Here is a 19,774-nt window from a genome sequence, read left to right as displayed (position 1 = left end):
AGGAAAGTGTAAGAGTAACTTTAAGAACAGCTCTTAATTGATCAGGTGATTCATCACATTTATGTGCTTACAGAAGAAAAGCCAATCAGAGACAGGATTTAAAGTTCACCTGCTCTTTATTTCATTCTTTTTAATAGATCCAGAATTTTCTCGGAAATGCAGTATATACGTAGTCCTGCAGAACCCTGTATAGGTTACTTTTTTAGTTATCTCATAGAAATTAATCATTTACAAGTAGCCTAGCCTTGCCGAACACCTAGAAAAGCAGGAGGGGAAGTCTGCTGCTGTTACATTCCAAGGCACATTTTAAAAACAGACTTCAGGAAACAAAAGATCCTGGAAAGGCTCAGTCGCTTACAAGCAAGAATGGAGCGAGGTTCACCACTTTGTGAACACATGATTGTATGGAGGATATTACTACATGGACTCAGGAACAGTTCATAACACCACTGTCAGTAAACAGTCTGTCTGCAAATTGTTTAATATTCTATATTTACAATAATTCTATTGCAAATCGTGATTTTGACTTAAAAACATTAATCACTGATGCCACTGATGCAATTGTTCCACAACCTACCATATCCATACTTCAGCTACCAAGACCCTGAACCTCAGAGATATCTGAAGCTCTATTAAGAGAGCAAAGTAAGAATATGGAAAATAGCTTTTGTTTTTAAGTTTCTGTTTACCTTTACCTTTATCTTCAACTTCAAGTCTAAATCACAGTTATGGTTTTCCCCAAGTAGATCTAGTTCAGCACAACAAGGTCAACCGTAGACAGCACAAAGCATCAGAAAACACTGATATGCTAATGTGCTTCCCCCCTTTGTTCTACACCCACTTCTTCCTCATTCAGCAATGCAACAGCATGCTGTACTACTCTGCGTGCAACACAATTCTATCAAGTCACTGATGTAACACTGTCCTTTATCTGGTGAACATCTCTGAAAACCAAAACCAATCCTCACAGTGCTGTGGCCTCTAAAATCTGCTGCCTTCCCGCCAGAGCAGGTATACTGGCTCGTGATTACAGATGACACAGCTAAGTGACAAAAAAGAGAAAAGCTGTCTCAACCCAGCTCTGTCACAGTGGAACACATTAAATATTAATAGGATTTTCCTATTTTGACTGCAGAATATTTCCAGTTTTCCAGCCGTTATGGCCTTTGACACGTCCTTTATTAGATTCCTTTGAGCATTTAAAAGCTGACCTGAATACAGAGTTGCAGGACTGACCTGAGACTGCCTTAAACCTGGGAGGACAGCTGCCTGTAGACTGTAAGGCTGGAAATGAAAGCACAAGCATTTCTTTCTTCACAAACTGCACATCAGTGGCATGTAAAATATAGTTTGTAGTAACATTACTGAATCTGTACTTACATTACTGTATCTTACTTTACTGCAAAGGATTAGTCCAACATTTCTTTCAGATACCGAGATGATACTAGAACAACTATAATGTCACTAATTGACCACAGTTATATTATACCTCTTAAGACCCCATTCACATATCCCAGTTTCATAGTAAATGATTCATCTAACCATGTCTTGTGTAATGTCAGAAGCACTTTCACACTGTGACGGTGAAACAATTAAGTATGCCTTAAAAACGCCAGCATGCAGCCACTAAAAGAACCCACTTTTTGACTGAGCTTTTGATGGATATGGCAATCCCACAATGCAGAGCACAATGGAAATGGAGCTGCTCACAGCTGGGGAACAGTTCTGGATGGCGCTGCAATTGCTCAATGATACTGAACCTCATAAAAACTTAACTCGTAAAACATGGAAAAAAAATGAAATTGACAGTGGAGTTCCAAACGTACAGTGCTGTGTCTGCAGGTGGGCATCATGTATTGTTTCCTTTTAGTAAAACCTGTACACTAACGACCAAAACAGCACACTGCGAACATCACTGCATAGTGCAGACTTTATAGAGTTAGCATATAGTATGGAACTGGGGCAAAGCTTTTATCCTCAAAAATGTGTGGCTTTTACCATCATATCACTTATGGAAGTCATTTCCCCACCTTCAGATTTTACAGTTGAATGAACTGTAATAGAGAAGAGATAAAGACTGTATGGTGTTCTGCTGGCCTCGTGGTTAAGATCAACACTCTGTGTCTGTAGCATCTGCACTCTGATTCTGACCGGGGACCTCTGGCTCTCTCTTCTCTCTGTATGCTATCCAATAATGGCAAAATCCAATAAAGGCAAAAGTGCAAAGATGTCTTGAAAAAAGAATGCAAGGGTGTGATTTCCACCTGGGATGGATTTCAACGTAAAACACTGTCTCTGAACAGTCTGACAGTCTGAGTTTATTAAGATTGTAGAATCAAGTGTCTAAGTGTGTTTGCGTACTTATGGGATAAAATCATTAAATTTACATTTTAATGTACAGAAAACAATGTGTAGTTGTGTTAATCTAGTATGAGACAACCAAGGAAACTAAATAGGACAGTGCTCCTGAGACATCAAGTGATTTTTAGTGACTAAAACTGAATTCTGCCTAAAATTATTTATTTCACTGTGGTTTGTGGCCAGAGATGTGAACACAGTGTTCAGCCTCAGTTCTCTAGCAATGAAACAAAATAGGATTTTCAGGTGTCAAATGCTGTAAAAGACCACATTTCTAATTCTACTGTTAGACTTAAAGAAGACAAAAGGGCAGATTTTATTAGAATGTGTCATTTGCTAGATGAACACACTGCAAAAGTGTGTAAATTAGCAGCAACACAATGAAAAGAAAAGCCATTTAAAAGACATGTAGTTTTCGAGGGGGAGTATCAACTGTTTGCATTAAGGGAACACACACTGATAACAGCCAGACACTACTAATGCTAATGAAAGGGTTTGTTTCTCTCTTATCGTGTGAATAACTCAGCTTGGCATTAAATGAAATTCATTCAGGCACCGTCTGAGACGACCCACGTCTGTGCAGCAGAAATGGCTCCATCCTGTGGTTTTATTGTCCCCTGTGGCAGCCAGTCGAAAGAGCTCCACTGACCTCTGACATCAAGCTGATAAAAGCTAAAAAAGATCACTTATCTACTCCGTCACTTTTTCCCGACACTTGACAGTTTAAAAAAACAGACTGCTAATAGCACAGTGAGCTGCCTTTTTATTACACAACACTGTCACATCCTGCTTTGTCATATTACATTATTAATGAGCATAAAAACCCCTCGCTCTGACCGGAGACCTCTGCATTACATCTCTCACCACATATTCCCAACAGACTATAGAAAAATGAAAACAGTATGAATTAAAAAGGGTGAGACTGGCCATTAATTTCAGTAAATGATTATCCTGCCACTCGTACAGCAGTATTTTATCTCAGCATCAGTTTAAAGAAAACATTCATCTCCTCAGGCGACAGAAACCAATAAAGCATTAAAACTTTTAAACTGTGCTCAACATTTCTTTGTCGGTGGCATGCGCACCAAGGCTATTTTTAATTGAGTTTTGGCTCCAACCTGCTTCTCCTACTGCATCTACTTGAACCTTAATTACAGAGGTCTGCCTGTGCAAGAAAGCAAGGTAATAGAATACAGCCGCAGGTCATCACATTTAATAGTATGACTCATCATTAACACTTGGCAACAGCGATCGATCGGGCGTAAGTGAAAAGAATACTTGAAAACAAGGCCGGCCTGGAGACTAAGTGCTCCATCAGATAAAGGAGAGCCATAACTCACAGTTGGGATGGAAGGAGGCTGCTGGTGTTTTTCTCGCTCCAAAGAAGGTTCAGATTACTGCTCATCAGCGTCACTCTCCACAGGCAGGCAGCCGCAGACTCCTAATGCTTCCTTCTTCTGACAGGATGGTTGAGGTTGACCACTCTTTATCTGCTGATCCCTGACAGAGCAGCCACCAACAGAACTCTCCTGAAAACTTCATCTCGCTGTTCCAGACCAACTCCCCACCACCTGTGCAGTGTGTAAATACTAAATCCATCTTTGGCGTTTTTCTTCTTCAGTCATAGAAGTCAAAGATATTGAACTTAAAAAGCACCAGCATCAGCCGACAAAGCCAATCATCACAGCTGTAGTCAGAATTTGAGGAATACATGAGTCGAGTTCCTCCTTATGCAGCATAACACCCCCCCCCACACACACACACACACATACACACACAGATATCAATACAAAGAAATAATCCTTTTAGAAATACACTGTCTTTATTTCTACCACTCACTACCGAAGCTTTGCAGACCCTGTTCAGATTAAGCACGATGAGTTGCCCTCGACTCATTTCGTGTCAGACTGTCTGCTTTATCTATTGTTTGTGCAGTTTGAGGAGAACACAAATGATTAATGACCTGCATGATCAATGATCTGGCTTTCAGGTGATCATATTGATTTTTGGCAGGTCAGAAATCTTTGCTCGGCTGTCTGCAGCTTGAGCGATTTGACGATGATCTGATTTGAATATGTCTGCTGTTCAGAGCCATCATTTCTGGAGTAGTACTTTACATGTTGTGTTTAAACTGTAGTCTAGAGACTGCTGTGATATAACATACATATAGACAGATCACACTGTTTGCATCTTCCAGCCATCTGCAGCTCCATATTATTCTTCGAAAGAGTCGAATTGCAGAAAGTACCACTGCCTTTCTCTCTTTTTAGTCAACACTGCTGAGGATGCAGTCATCTTGTGTGAATACATTTTACTGGAATTGCCATTGGATAAAACAGAAAAGGGGTTCAGCGTTTGTATTTTATCTGTGCAGCAGCATAAAAGTTGCAGGTTCAGACGCACACAAAGGCTCCTAAACACATGTAGTGTGAGCTAGCACAATGTATGAATAAAAATGCAGTGACTTTTTATGGGTGTAAAGACTCTTTGATACTTATTGGATAGATACCAAATTTTGCTGAAATACAGCTGTTGAAAAACTGAATCAGTGTGAGGAACATGCACAACCTTTTCCAGCTAGCTAGTCACATTCTCCAATCACATATCAAGTGCAAGCAATCCCCTTTATGAAGAGTGTCTACCATGTCCATTGGCACGTTCAATTTTAAACCTGTTCAGCAGTCAGTAAAATGCACAGTGATACTCTAAATGCGTTAATGTTAGCAGCTAACTGCACTTCCAAAGTACTCCCAGTTGACAGCAGTAATTGATGTGCTGAGCTGTTTTTTTCTAACACCACACATCCATTTAGCATTGCTGAAAATACCAAATTTAGATGGATGACACTGATCCAGGGACTGTGTTGATAGCATGTCATTGAGAAATTCAACCTCCATAAGGACAAGTTGAAAAATTACCCAGTAAATCCCAGCTAAACACGTAAAAACATCAAATCTTATTGAATTGGAGCTAAAATCAGTTCCAACACGGCTCTGGATTGTAACGTACTGTATTGTTCCAAATTGACCTTTGTCATTTTTGCATTAGATCGTGGACCATGTACAGTATCTGCTATACATACTTTTTACCATGTAATGCATAGTCTAGTATAACATGAGAGGGAGAGTTCCACTGCCTTGTCGAAATGCTCCTCCTCCTCACGGTGAGGAGTTAAAAAACACTGAACCCTTTATTTATTTTTGTTGGTCTAAAGTCAGTCAACTTCAAATATATATACAACCTAAGATCGAATGAACTATCGTGTAAAATATCACCATGAATAAGTTTTAACTGTAGAATATTAACTCCCTCTAGTCCCTTAAACCCTTAAATTCAGAGAGCAAATACAGAGGACATGACCTCTGCATTTTCAGTGGTAGCTCTGATCCCTGAGAGGCAACATCTCTTGACATTTCAATTTAAGACTCGTGTAAAACCCACCACTAAACCCAAATATTTTAAGAAATCAGGGCATGACTGGTCATAAAGTGTGTTATAGAAGAATAGTAAGTTGTTAACTCAGGCATTTTCATTTGACAGAATCCTAAAGCAGCTTGTGAAAGTGTGTGAGCAGGTAATTTGAAAGTATATGCTGTATAACTCTGGGCTTGCTTCCAGTAAATTACTGCTTCTGCCTGCTAGACACTTTTGCAACTTCCTCAGATTGTCAAAGCTATCCGTTAACATTCAAAATAGCCTAAGCAACTCATACAAAGCCAAGATGCTGAGGAGAAGCTGTGTCCACGAACAGCACAAGTCTGCCAACACTACTAAGTATTTCATGCTTATTGTTTCTGTCCCCAGGCGCTGAAGATTTTGAATCTTTAAAATGTACTGTGCAGTACTACTTGCAAGTGCTCCATCTACAGCCCTGCGGGGATGCAACGCACTGCCAAAGACACTGGTTGCTATGGCAACTCTGACAGCACCTCCCCATAAAAGCTCTAATTGATAGCAGCAGATAGCTGCAGAGAATTAAGCATCACGGCCGGATCGCTGGTGCTACGTGCAGACAAAGGCACTGACAGCCAGTCATATGCAGACCCGTGAGTGGCCAATACAGGCTTCTGATGTAAGAGTGCTCTGTTGGGACATATTTGTCCCCAAAGTCCTTAAAAATCCTTAAATAACCCACATTTGAAGTCATGTTGACTCCTAAAAAAAACCTTAATTTCGGAGCTAAAATTGCTTTTTTCCCTACTTGTATGATACAGTAATGTCAGAAAACACCATGTCTAATTATCTCGTCCTTTTGCTTGTGTTTTTCAGCAGAGACCAAAAATTTTAGGCTCAAAACAGAAATTTCCAATTCTGCCTTTTTTCCACCAATTCTGAAATGCCCCAAGGGAAGGCACTTTGATGAACCTGCCTCTCATTTAGCTCGAGATGCCATTACTCTGCTGAAATGACTCAGAGTAAATCAGCTCTCTGCTAGAAATATAATTATGAATGATTTTTGCATTTAGTGTGGCAGCGTTATGTCCACGCATGTCAATAAAGCTTGAGTGGTAAGTCTTTTTTTATGGCTGTGTTTCAGCAGCAGGGCTGCTGCTCAGAGAGGAAGTATTGAGCCATGATTCAACAGTCAAAGTTGGGAGGAAAAAACGACAGCGACTCTGCCTCTTCGTCTGCAGACAGCTGAAGCAGACAGGCATCAGCTTTTTTGTCAACACAGTGAGGTGGATGAAAAAGCTAAAACAGACACACTGCCGGGTTTGAGCCTGGGCTACGCTTCCCGTGCTTGTTTTCAAATTAGACGTCTATACTGGGCTGACTGTATAACACATGACAGATACCAGCAGAAATGAAAGAGTGGAAATGTGAGTCAGACCTATAACAGTGATGAAATAGTTCAGAATACAATGAAGTTCAGGCATGTCTGCTTGAATTCACAGGACGTGACGCAACACTGAGCACAGAGTGAAAAGGAATCCAGAACCAAGCCTGTCACTACATACTGATTAAGCTCTGTAGGACATTACTTTTATATTGCTGACGTATTTATTCAAAGCAACTTACAATTATAACACAAGTGCACTCAACCATGGCAATACAATCTGGAAACTGAACACATGAGTTTTCAGTCTGCGGCAGATTTTAGCTTATCACAGATACACTGTATCAGGCATGCAGAGCTGGATTACCAACAATGGCCACAATGCCCTGAGGCCCCAGAACCCCTGGGCATTCAGAAGTGTTTCAGCTGCATTTTTTAAGTTGTCCATCTCACGTGTGTCTAACAGAACAGATTCGCTCCTACAGTACTTTAATCACTACAGCTCACTGCACAGACCACATAAGGCTGGTATTTTACTTCATGTAGTGCTCACATGGTGCATATCCTTACCACAAATTAAATGATATACTGCAAACCTGGGAGCAGCACAAAAGTACTGGTTGGTGAGGATCTCTGGATATATAAAGCTGTCATGTACAGTCTCCTCTGTGCACTCTACTTAAAGAATAAGCCTGGTGATATTCAATATATGTCTTGTTGAAAGTAAGATCCAAACAATCGATGAAAGTATCCCACTAACAAGTACTATGGAATGCCTGATGCATCTTTTTCATCGGATCATAGAGCTCCATTGTTGTTCAAAAACTGTTAAAAACACATCAATGAGACACGCTTGCAGTGGGTGATGTGTTCCTTCACTTCCATGAACACACACACTGTAGTTTCTATTGATTCAATCCCACATATACCGTCCTGCTGCCCTAAATCCCCATCAAATGCACTATTTCCTCCTGTTTGAGGAGCATTTGTTAAAGACCACTGTCACCATGTCAGAAGGTTTTGAGTTCAAGCTGCAGATTTAAACAATGTTTGAATAAATCTGTCCTTTGTTTCTGTCTATACGGCTTTATGCATCACATAGAGACAAAAGAACAGCAACTGAAGGACAAATTAATACTAAGGATGCCATTAGCGTCCCTAGTGACAGACTATTTTAGCTGTCAGCTACAGAGTCGCCACACCCCACCTGCTTACTTTACTTTAATATTTCGGTATAGTTTATTATAGTTCTGTATTCTTTAGGCTGAGCTTTTAATATTTTTCTCTATTTAAGTAGATTATTGTATAGTTGTATTCTTTATTGTTACTCATTTAATTTCCTGGGAAGTCTACTGTTATTGATTTTAAGTTTTGGTTTATGTTATGTGTTTCATTCATTTTTTAAAAATTCATAAAAATTTATGTTGACCTCAAAACTGTAGCAAAAGTCACGCTCTATTCGTGACACTTCTTCAGTTCTATGCTGCGACAAAGCTAACTGAGCACAAACGCCTTCTGATACCCCAAGTGTTTGCATGTGAGGCATGAGTGACCCCCATGGGACACCCCTCACCCTGGCCAGAGTGGCACTATCCTCGATCCGATGAGCACAGGCCCATAAACAATCTTCACGCTTAGATGGGAGAGCATGTTTTATTTCCAGACACCTCATCCACCTGGACTTCAGCTTTGTTTGCTCCGTTTCAAGCAAATTGCCCTTTGTAGAGCTGCGGCTGCTATGACAGGAGGCAGAGGTGAGCTGGAGGAGGAGATGGACAGTCAACGAGAGATCCAGCAGGGGGGAGAGGGAGAAGCAAGGCCATAACGGCCGTCATTATTTATGTGTTCAGAAGTCAATTACACAGCAAACACAGCAGCAGTAATAAATATGGATCCCAGCAAAGCACCGGCATGACTTCAATCAAACGCATTAAAATGCAAGCGATGCAGAGGGAGAGCTATTGCATTTCACTGTTTGCACGGAAGCAAATATAAGACATAAAACACACCATCAACGTTACATCCAGGTGTTGTACCCCATGACTTTAAAACGGCTGAAAAGTTACACAAAGTCTGGTGAGCGTAACAAAGAACAAACAGCAGTTCAGTCTTTCTATTGCTCTGGGTTTCAAAGGTTCTTGAGAAACTGTATTCAAGAATTTGTCATCCTTTCACTATAAATAACATTCTGTAAAAAGATTCTGTCTGAAGGTATATCAGAGAAGAACAAAACTGCCCTTTATCAGCATTTTGATACACTTGATGATAAAATGTCATCTTTAAGTTTCAGATTAATGAAATTCACGGTGTTCTCAAACACAACACAGATCCTGATTCTTTTTTAGATGTATGGTAATAAAAATGAGGCAGCTTTTTAACAAACCTGAACAAACCTATACTCAATTTGAAGATGATACACTATATTTTTTTTTTTTACCAGAGACAATAATTACCCTCAACTTTGAAGATATTTGTAAAAAGTAAGGTACCCTGTGGAGGTTTAGACCACTAATGGCGCTATAGAGCACTGTTTGCTTCTTCTAATGATGATTTCATGCTGCTCCACTGCCAAGAAATGTAGCAATGCACCATCAAAGGCAGTGACTAGAAGACTAATCCTGTAGATAGCACAGAGATTAACAGTAAAAGTTTCTGATTCTGTCAACAATCAGCTCTGCAAATGCTTATGAGGAAGGAAATGCACTTAACACGTTTGTTATGCCTCAAGGATGCACATGATGACTTTGGTGAGTAACAATGAATTTAGACATGGTTTACAGTGATGCCAACTAGTGTTGGAACAATTTGTCCACTGACAAACACTGAGTCCACTGAAAGCTCTGAAAAGAAATCTAGTAACTGGACCTTTTGTTTTGTTTTGTTTTTTTCAAATGATTGTTTCTCATGTAATATTTATGTGACTGGATACAAATGATGGTCAAGAATAAATCTTCAAGTCAATTAATCAATTATTGGATTGCTGGAAAACTGACACGTTCGATCATCAGATGATCTCTTTGAATCAAGTGAATATTCCAAACATTTTCAGATGCCACCTTCTACAATGTGAAGATTTGCTGTTTTTGCCGTGTTTCACGTCATGTGAATTGAATACTGAATACTGTGCCCTTTTGGACTGTTGGTCCAAAACAAACAAGTTTGAGATACTGCAAATGTCATTTTTCATTTTATCCGATATTTTACTGTCTAAACCATTAATTGAAAAAATAATTGTAGGATTAATCTGTAAAGTAAATCATTCAGTTGCGGCCTTTATTCTGACAACAGGATAACTATTAAATGGAAACGAACCTTTTGATAAAGGTGCAGAAACTATAGGAGCCAAAAATCATCTAATGAAATGAATCTCAAGCTTGCACTGTGGCTCCGCTGTGGGAGCACACTGAAATTACATCAAGCAAATCTGGGGAATGGAACCCATATGGCTAATGGATGTGGGTTATGATATTGTTTGGGAGGGCTCTGCAACGTGCCGTCCTTCAGATGCTACAGCACCACAGACCTCCACAAATCATTACTGCCAGATAATAGAACACAACTGATCAGACCCAGGAGGAAGGCATGCCAGGGAAAAGAAGCAGAAGACCAGTCTGTGAATAATGATTACGGTCACCTTCGTCATATATCACCATCCTGAGAGAAGACGACTTGGATAAGGGTGTCAGCATGGAGGGCTGACAAATTTCTGCACCATCCTCAGATTTCAATCCCACACAGTCACCCTCCTCCTCTCTGTGTCTGCCTCCTCCTGCCTCCATAATTGCTTGCTAAGGCAGAAATTAATCCATGTTGTAGCTACCAAAACACGTCTTTGTAAATTGGACGAAGCAGGTTGACCATCAGGAATCTGGAGTGATGACACAACACGCCACAGGGCCTCACTTTCACTGAAGTGTCTTGCTTGCTAAAGTTATTGGGAACTGGTAACCAAGGTCATGTTGGTACAGTAGGTAGGTCTTCGCCTGAATATTGGATGCATTCAATTAACGCTTCTGCAAAGGCGAACGTGAGTGAAATGTAATAACTGGCAGGGGCGTAAGGGAGCGGCCGGATTGACACGCTGGAAAGGCTGCTGTAAAATCAGACTGATAGGCTAACACTCTTCTGCTCTCTGTTCTTTTCAGTTTTACTGGAGTTGGCAGCCTCCTGGGCTGGGCTCTGTTGTTTCGACTGCACTCCATTTGTTACTCCGAAGGTCACCGGAGAACATTATCAGGTCCTTCCTCAATGTCCGCTGCCGCCCTGCCCACAGGAGTCATTAAGAGGAATAGGACAATATGCAGCCCTGGCTGTTGCTAACACCATGTTTGCCATCATGACCTCTGATAGCTCAAACTAGACCTTCAGCAACTCATACCTCTACTGCTATCCTCTGATTAGAGTCATACTCCATACTGTGATGCGCTGTGGGATGATGTTCCTTTAGGTTGAGGTGAAAAATTGTTCAGGGGATTAACTGGGACTAAACATGGACTGTACAATTCTTCTGAGCTAAACTAGAAAACCAGGCATTACTACGATTAAGGAGACTGGGGTCATGACCTTTGTATTTCCTTTGTTAATTCAGGGGTTTTAGCAACCTGAGAGGAGGAGGGTTATTTGGCTGACACCACGATATTTAGGCTTAGTATATTCAAATTTGGCTACTTTTAAAAATAACTAAAGAAAATGAATGAATTCATTTTGCGATGGGTGTGGTTTCCTGTAGATCGTTGTGCATGTAAATATTGAGAATAGACAATAATAAAACACTGACAGATGTAGAATCACATTTTCTAAGCAAGCTGGAAAATATGAATACATTTTTCATATATTCACAGGAAATGTGCTTTGAACAGGTAAGGCTATAAGGAGGTGCAAATAGATCAATATGCTGACATTCACTCAGAATCACTCTTCATCACTTTTCACCAGATGAATTGTGCAGTGTGTAATACAGCTTGAATCATGTTCCACACTGCTTACGTTTTCCTCATGATCTAATATTGAAGCCTGGTACTGTGAGCTACTGAAGAGCTGGAGTTAGGGACCGTCTCAAAAACGCAACACGAATGGGCCGAGGGAGAGTTTCACATTTAACTGAAAATGAACTGAAATGAAAATTTCCCTCCGGGGGACTAATGGCATTCTGATTCTGATGTCATTAGATTTCTCATTTTTCTTAAATCAGCATTTCAAACATTTGTTTTTTGTTGATTTCTAGTGGGATCTGTTTTCCACTGGGACCATTCCCAGCTACACAACTTTCTTTTTTTGAAGGTGGAATTCAAACACAGATCTCATTTTATTCTTCTGTTAATTCAGGCACAAGTCTAAATCTTAGCCTAGAAGCAGTAGAAAACAATTAAATACAGAAAATGAAGCAAACTAGACCACTTCTATCTTCTATAGAACAGAATACAGAATATAGACATAAATACTGATGCTTTTGTGACTTAATGAGATACAGATAGTAGCTTATCACATCTAATCAGTATGATCTATATGAAGGATACTGAAACATATAGAGCTCAGATGCTGAATTAGTTGAAATTTCATAAAAAGATCTCTAACATACAGACATAACATTATGTTATCTTTAAATCTTTAATGCATCATCCTGTCAGATGTTAGGAGTGGATCACTGCCAGCTCAGATAACAAAGTCTCATTCTCAGTACTGGACACAGTGTTGCTTCTTCTGTGGGTATTTGGGTTGTTTGGACTATTTAAAGCAAATATATGCTGCTTTTCTGCACCATTACTCTCCTATGGCCAAATATGTTTATTCCTATTGAGTGGCTCCCTTACACTTCTATCTGAGGACATCAAAAGACAATACTACAACAATATATGTTTAGTACATTTACCATTTCCCACCCTTAAAACTGAACAACAGCAACTGTGCTTCAGCATGCACAGGGCTTGCTGATGAACTGGTCAGTGAGGACACAGCCCCCTCAGCACACCCAGAAACACGCTAATGCAAATAAAACTCTCACACTTTATGTAACAGGGCCATAGTTTCCTCGTCATTTCCCAGATTAAATGGTTCTTCTCATTTTCCTGAAACAGCTCATGACCTCTCTGAATTTCTGGCCACAGCCCTGCTCAGTGCCTCGCAAATGCATATCAAGTTTACAAAGATCATTCATGAATGTTTTCTGATCTGCTACTACTACAATCTTTTTTTTTTTTTAACCATCATTATACTAGAAATGCTTGATTAAGGTTAGGGGGGGATCATGATCATTTAAAGAAAGATCACAAAGTGACTGCAGGTGCTCGGAAAATGACTGCACTGACAGAAACTGCCTTTATTCCCTGCTGATTCTTTTTATTCACAGCGCTCTCAGAGCTGTTGGGTAGTGTGGAGTCCGCTGGTGCCAACAGGGCATGTTCAAGCCTGAAATATGGTAGATACGATGCAGAACTGGGATAACAAAGTATTTTGAGGAGCTTACAGCCTCATACTATTAGTGAGAGAGCAGTGTCCAACACACTGATGGCTCATTACTCTCCACTTCTGCACTCCGTCTTTTCCACAGAGCTGCCACAGAGCTTTAGGCACTTAACTAATAACAAAAGCCCTATTAGAGAGTTAATGCAGAATAATGATGACATGCAGCAGCACTGAAAATAGCACCTGTCGCCTGAGACAATAATAAATCTCCTGAGACAAGGCTGATGGTTCACTGACACAAACACAAGGGGAAAGTAAGATATGTTACACGGAGAGGCGCTGAATGTGTTAGCTGGACCTCTGAATGACTGTGCTCCACCTCTGAAACACCAAGTGTCAGAGAGTAATGGTGCCAGTGTTTGAATAGGAAAAGACAGTGCTGAAATCTAAATTAAAGTCCAACTCTGGAGGCAAGTTCATGATCCAGAGAAATAATTCAATAGTGTTTCAGTTTGCTGTACGCTCAGGCTTGCACAAGTAAGATTCTTATGTCTTTGAAAAATACATGGTGTCTGATCATTGAGCTGCTGAACCAGTCCAGCAGCGGGGACATCCAAGTTTGTTGCACTGTAGCTACAACTTGATCATTCATGTGAAAGAGTAAGAAATGAAAAGAAAGCGCAGAAATAACAGCAGAATGCCAAACCTGTGCAGAAATGTTCCACTCATCTTCTACAAAGCGCATCACAGAGTGCCATCAGGTCTGTGTGAATGTGATTACATTTAATCCTCAGCATCTTATATTGCACATGCTTGGACTAAACAAAAGTGCTAAAAAAGATGGCTGGTTCTACCTGTTCGGCATCCTCCTCAGGACACGGCGGCTACCCTTCCAGCCAGACGCTCCGGAGGCAGAGCCGGGAAGCAGCGGAGGTCAGAGAGCCTCTCCACATCTCCGGAGGCGCGTGGGTTCGGCTTGAACAGGACAAGTAGCGGCAGGTGTGTAACTGAAGAGGGCTCTGATTCGGGGGATCCGCTCGGACGGACAGGTGCTCAAAGAACACGCAGAAAGAAACACTCAGTAGACGTCCTGCCGCGCCGACATTATTACCTTTCCTCTCAGGAAGGTTTTCTGAAGTCCACTTATACCGGAGCGCCCCCCTCCAGCACCCCGCCGGTCAGTGTGTGGAGGCGCATGGAGCTCGCTGTAGTACTGCTGACTGGAGACGGGTGCACGGGAAGAACTGGGGCGTGTTCCTGAAGGAGGAGGAGGACGAGGAGGAGGAGGAGGGAGGAAGGGCGGATGCGCAACGATGCTCACCCCAGTGTGAGAGCGCTGAAAAGTTTCTACCAATAAAAACACCAGTCTCAGTCTTTAGGTGTCCTATAATAGAGAGTGATTTATTGCAGAATTTCAGGGTGCAGATGATTTTAATTTTGAGGACAGATAACATATTTCTTATTGGGATTCTGTGTTCTCTGATGAAAAGATATTAAAATAAAATTCCAAACCTTGACATTCTCAGTTCAGAGTCTGCTGCTGACTACTGAACAAGCTGGAGAGAATTTAAAGGTGACCCAGTTATGCAGCTGAAAAGAGAATTTCAGCTAGAAATGGGGGAATGAATATTCCTACCGGACTGCTTTTGACTTTTGACCCCTCAGAAAGAATCAATGCCAACTTGCATCACTGAATTATTTTACTCCCTTGTTTTTTGAAGGTCCAAAGGGTGAAAAAATAAAAATGACTTTGTGTGACAGAAGTTTGTTTTCTTCTTTCCTTAAGAACCTTTTTTCTTAAAAAGTGACTTGGTGACCCGGTATCCCAGCCAAGTGTGTCTACACCCACCAGTCCACTATGTCAGTGTAACGTTTTACCGCAACTAGACCCAACCATGCCCCACAGTGATGTCACAGTGTACTGACACACCCAGGATAAATGAATCTACATATCAGCAGCATGCTTTTTTTTTTAACCACATTAGGGCAGTGCAACAATCTGTCAATACAATATCTACATACTATCGCTTTTTAATGTGGCAAATATATTAATAAATGTCATTTGAGCAAGTCCAGTACTCTCCCTCTCTCTCCTTTTAGCTCTGCTTTGGTCTCCACCACCTGCCTGAGAAAAATACCTGGCTCTTGCTACATGGTACCTGTTCCGCGATGTTCACTTGCTCATCGCAAACTTTGTCTGTCTAATCTTTGGTGCTGAGCAGGGAGAGCAGAGCGGATTTATCAGAGCAGCTTCCTGTCGCTGCTGGAATCAAGGTTGATGAAAGTGAACTAAAACAGTTGCAGTCCTGACAAATAAAAAGCAACAAGCTGAAAGATGCTAAAACACTCAGAGCTGAAGAGATTTTTAGAGTCAGGTGATAACTTTCTGTAGTTTTCTTATCATGAACGACACCGTGCACATTCCACATAGTTATTTGATCCATTCTTAATATAAAATATTGATTGAAGCAGCTTTATTTGTTCTCTATGGAATGGAAAAAGCCTTTACTTCTTCTGAATCTGTCAGTGATGAGAAGATATGCATGAATGTGTGTGCACACATGGAAATTGTTGTGGATGCTTGTATGCATGCTTGCATAAGCTTGAGCATGTGCTCATACATACATAAGTGAATATTTAAATATGTAACTGTTGATACAGAGTTTTTCTTCCTCAGTCCCTTATTGTTTTCACTTATTTCTAAGATAACTGGATTGGGATTGAGCTTGGCAGAAGGGGAATGATTACTATTTGCCAAGCGATGTATTCAACAACACAGTGTTAATAAATTGCTGTGCAGCCACAGTGCCATATCCATATACTGAGAAAGAAAGAAAGAAAGAAAGAAAGAAAGAAAGAAAGAAAGAAAGAAAGAAAGAAAGAAAGAAAGAAAGAAAGAAAGAAGCAGTTTTGAGATGTGGAAATCATCATGTCAACAGTCAAACAAACTCCTGACCAGACAGTGTGTGTGTGTGTGCGTGTGTGTGTGTGTGTGTGTGTGTGTGTGTGTGTGTGTGTGTGTGTGTGTGTGTGTGTGTGTGTGTGTGAGAGAGAGAGAGAGAGAGAGAGAGAGAGATTTGGCACCCTGGCTGATATACAGCCTGAGTGTGGTGTGAAATGGTCTTTATGTTATATCAACAATATTTGAGCTCCCGCTCTGATTGCTTATATCCTCCTAAATAAGCCATCAGTCTGACACAGCACATTTCAGTTTGCTGGTAAGCAGCTCAATCTGCCTGTACATGGGTCCTGCTGCCTCATCCCACACTCACTTTACAAAAGCTATATGAGAAAGGCTGGTGTCTTGTGTGCCCGCTTTGGGCTGCCAGATGGTCCTGCGTAAGAACTTTGAATTATTCAGCCATCCCACAGCAGATTGAAGCTGTCATGCGTAAGACAACTTGGCTGGCCTCTTCCTGTGCTGGGGAACACCAGTGGATGAGCATGTACAGCTACAGCAGAGATGCTGCCCCGTTATGCAACTCCCCGTTCAAATTTCATTAATGCACGTATTAGGCCTGGCTCACAATTTTCTTCAGCAATGGAATGATTTTCTCCCTTTTTCTGATCAGACAGACAGAGAGTGTGTTGTGCTTTCACAGAGAGGGATGAGAATCATAAATTATTCACCTGATCCGGCTTTTATGTGTGAATACTGAGCTTACAGCGGCGCTGGCACATCTAGAAACAAGCAGTTAAGCTTTTTAATAGATACACAATATCTGTTTGTGCCACTCTCTAATGCATCACATTAAGTTAAACACAATTATGGAAATGACTAAAGTTGGACAAGAACGTGTGAAAAGCCATAAACCAAAACATTGTCATAAATTTTCTGAAAGACATCATGTGGGTCCTTAGACATTTAATGTGCTACAATTACCATACTGGCCATTAGTGATATTAGAGTGAAGCTTTACTGATAGCAGGGATCATGATTAGAGCCATAATTTAGCAGGATAACTCCTGTCACTTTAACAGAGCCATTGACACTATGAATACACGCCATTACCAAATGCTGCTGTATAATATATCACCACATTAGGGATGATACATGTTCCATATTTCACTTTCCCCTCGTACCTGCTTCATTTGCCTCCAACTAAAACCAGCCTCTCAAGGTTGAGATGAGCTGAGCTGAACAGCACGGATGTAGTCTCATCCCTGTATTTGTTTGCAGTGAAAGTGTGGGTGGCGAGCTAATCCCTTCAAAACAGGATGAAGAAATCCACTTCACATGGAGGGCACTGTGTGTATACCTGAGTGTGTGTGGTGTAATCACCCTGAGAGCGGCCCATTAATCCAGTTGAGAGTTGACGCTTTGATCTCTTGCTGAGTGGCTCTACAGAGAAGCTCTCGAGCTCACCTCTTCTGCTAAGAATCACTTCAAATTAGGAAGGAGACTTATGTGAAATGGGCTAATAGTCAAGTCGTCAGTCAAGAGGCTCGTCCTGCTCGTACGCACTGCTTAGATGTGGGGCTCATTTTGAACGAGCGGTCCAATTTCAGATGAGGGCCTCTTCACAAGAGGAGAGCAAGGTACTTATGTACTCAACAAAACAACCTGCGTGAAAAGAATCTTTCAAAATTTGAAATCCTGACACTGTAATTGCATAAGGTCTTTACTGCAAGTGTCTTCTAATTGCATCTGATAAATGTAAATGAGCACATATAGTGTGTGGTGACTCCAGACGGTAAACCTGAAACCTGCTGAAATGAATGAAAACAGTCATGTGAAGCAACATGCCACATTTTTAAAATGCATCCTGGAAAAATTAGGCTAAAGTTTTAAGAACATTACAGGGAATCTGTATTTTTGCTTCATTATTAATCAAAACATTTAAAGTTAAAACAGTATTTTTTACAGCGACAGCGAACAGTCGTGAACACAACATTGAGATATTATGAAGGTAATAAAGGAGAACTCAAATTTTACACGTCAAAGTCTCTTTACAGCTGTAAGACAGTATTAGTACATGGCTGCCTGGAGCGTGCAGATCTCCAGAGGGAGCTGTGTGAAGTCTGATGACTGTCCTCAAGTGATGTCACTTGAGTCAGACTCACTTCAAACCTTTGTAGCAGCTTCTCATCTCTGCTGCACTCCAGTGGCTCAGGGCTACCTTACCTGGCATAACACACTCAAATCTCCAAGCAAACTAGTTGCATTATGGTTAATGTAGGTTTTGAAAGGGAAGAAGAATGCATGAATAAAAATTATATATATATATATATATATATCTATCTCTCTCTCTCTCTCTCTCTCTCTCTCTCTCTCTCTCTCTCTCTCTCTATATATATATATATATATATATATATATGGTTCTGCTACATTGATTTTGATCCTTTTTCTGAACTATCCATCGTGAGTCAATGTTACAGTGCAATGTAAAATCAGTGGAGTACTCTTTTAAGGTGTTGTAGTTCACATAAAGTTGCCTATTTACACATCCAGCAGACACAGCAGCATTAGTATTCATTTGGAGTCATGTTCCTGTCCACATGATGAATGTAAGTCTAATATAAGTCTAATAATACTTTCATTTTAAGCTCTGTTTTTGTTTTCATCGGCTCACTTCATCACTTTATTCATCAGCTAATTGCCAGCTTTGTCTGTCTATTGTTTGGTGCTGGGTAGGTAGCATTTTTCTGCTGAAAAAAGCTTCCTGCTGCTGCTGCTGACGAAAATGCTGAGAGGGAAGTTTGCATGCCAAACAATTACATTTATACACTAATAATTTTCCTCAACAGCAAATATGCTGTGAAAGAAACATAATGCCACGCACATTAAGTTTTTTTTTAATCAACACAATGAAGAAATATTGTTAATTAACAATTAATTAATCTGTCTCAAAAGTCTCAAAAATGTTGATACTGAATGTTCACTGACAGCACATGTTGTGTTTCACCAAAATATCTTATCTTGCAACCCAATATCAGCTTGTTCTAACGATGGCATTATTAAAGGTTCTCAAGGTGACGGTTTTTGAGGTCACAGCACTAAGTCACGGTTTGGGAAAGTACATGGTGTTGGCCTAAAGCAAACAACGAGTCTGCAGTGACTTTAAACATGAGACAGGATGTGTTAGTTAACATTTAACTGAACCACAATCAGACCCTAGCTTTAACCAGAATGCTGTTATTTCCTGAACCTAACTGCAAGTGGGAGTCAGGATGTGAAACAGTCTCTGTTGTCAAAGTCCCAGAAACATCTGTACATTATGTAACTGCAGGGCCTTA

The 19,774-nt window shown here is 40.6% G+C and overlaps 1 protein-coding gene across 2 annotated transcripts in view; it reads right to left on the bottom strand.

The window, feature by feature from the left end:
• Nucleotides 1–14,796, bottom strand: part of LOC139348206 (heparan sulfate glucosamine 3-O-sulfotransferase 5) — an 86,105-nt gene extending 71,309 nt beyond the window's left edge. The window contains exon 1 of one of the 2 annotated variants that reach the window (XM_070988183.1): nucleotides 14,392–14,796. The gene's annotated coding sequence lies outside the window, so the exon portion shown is untranslated. The remainder of the gene's footprint in view (nucleotides 1–14,391) is intronic. The other variant, XM_070988182.1, reaches the window with a different exon arrangement.
• Nucleotides 14,797–19,774: the final 4,978 nt, after the last annotated feature.

This window comes from Chaetodon trifascialis, chromosome 19, assembly GCF_039877785.1.
Source record: "Chaetodon trifascialis isolate fChaTrf1 chromosome 19, fChaTrf1.hap1, whole genome shotgun sequence".
NCBI classification, from domain to species: domain Eukaryota; kingdom Metazoa; phylum Chordata; class Actinopteri; order Chaetodontiformes; family Chaetodontidae; genus Chaetodon; species Chaetodon trifascialis.
Note: the sequence above shows the minus strand (reverse complement) of the source record. Positions and strands in the feature narration are given on the sequence as shown.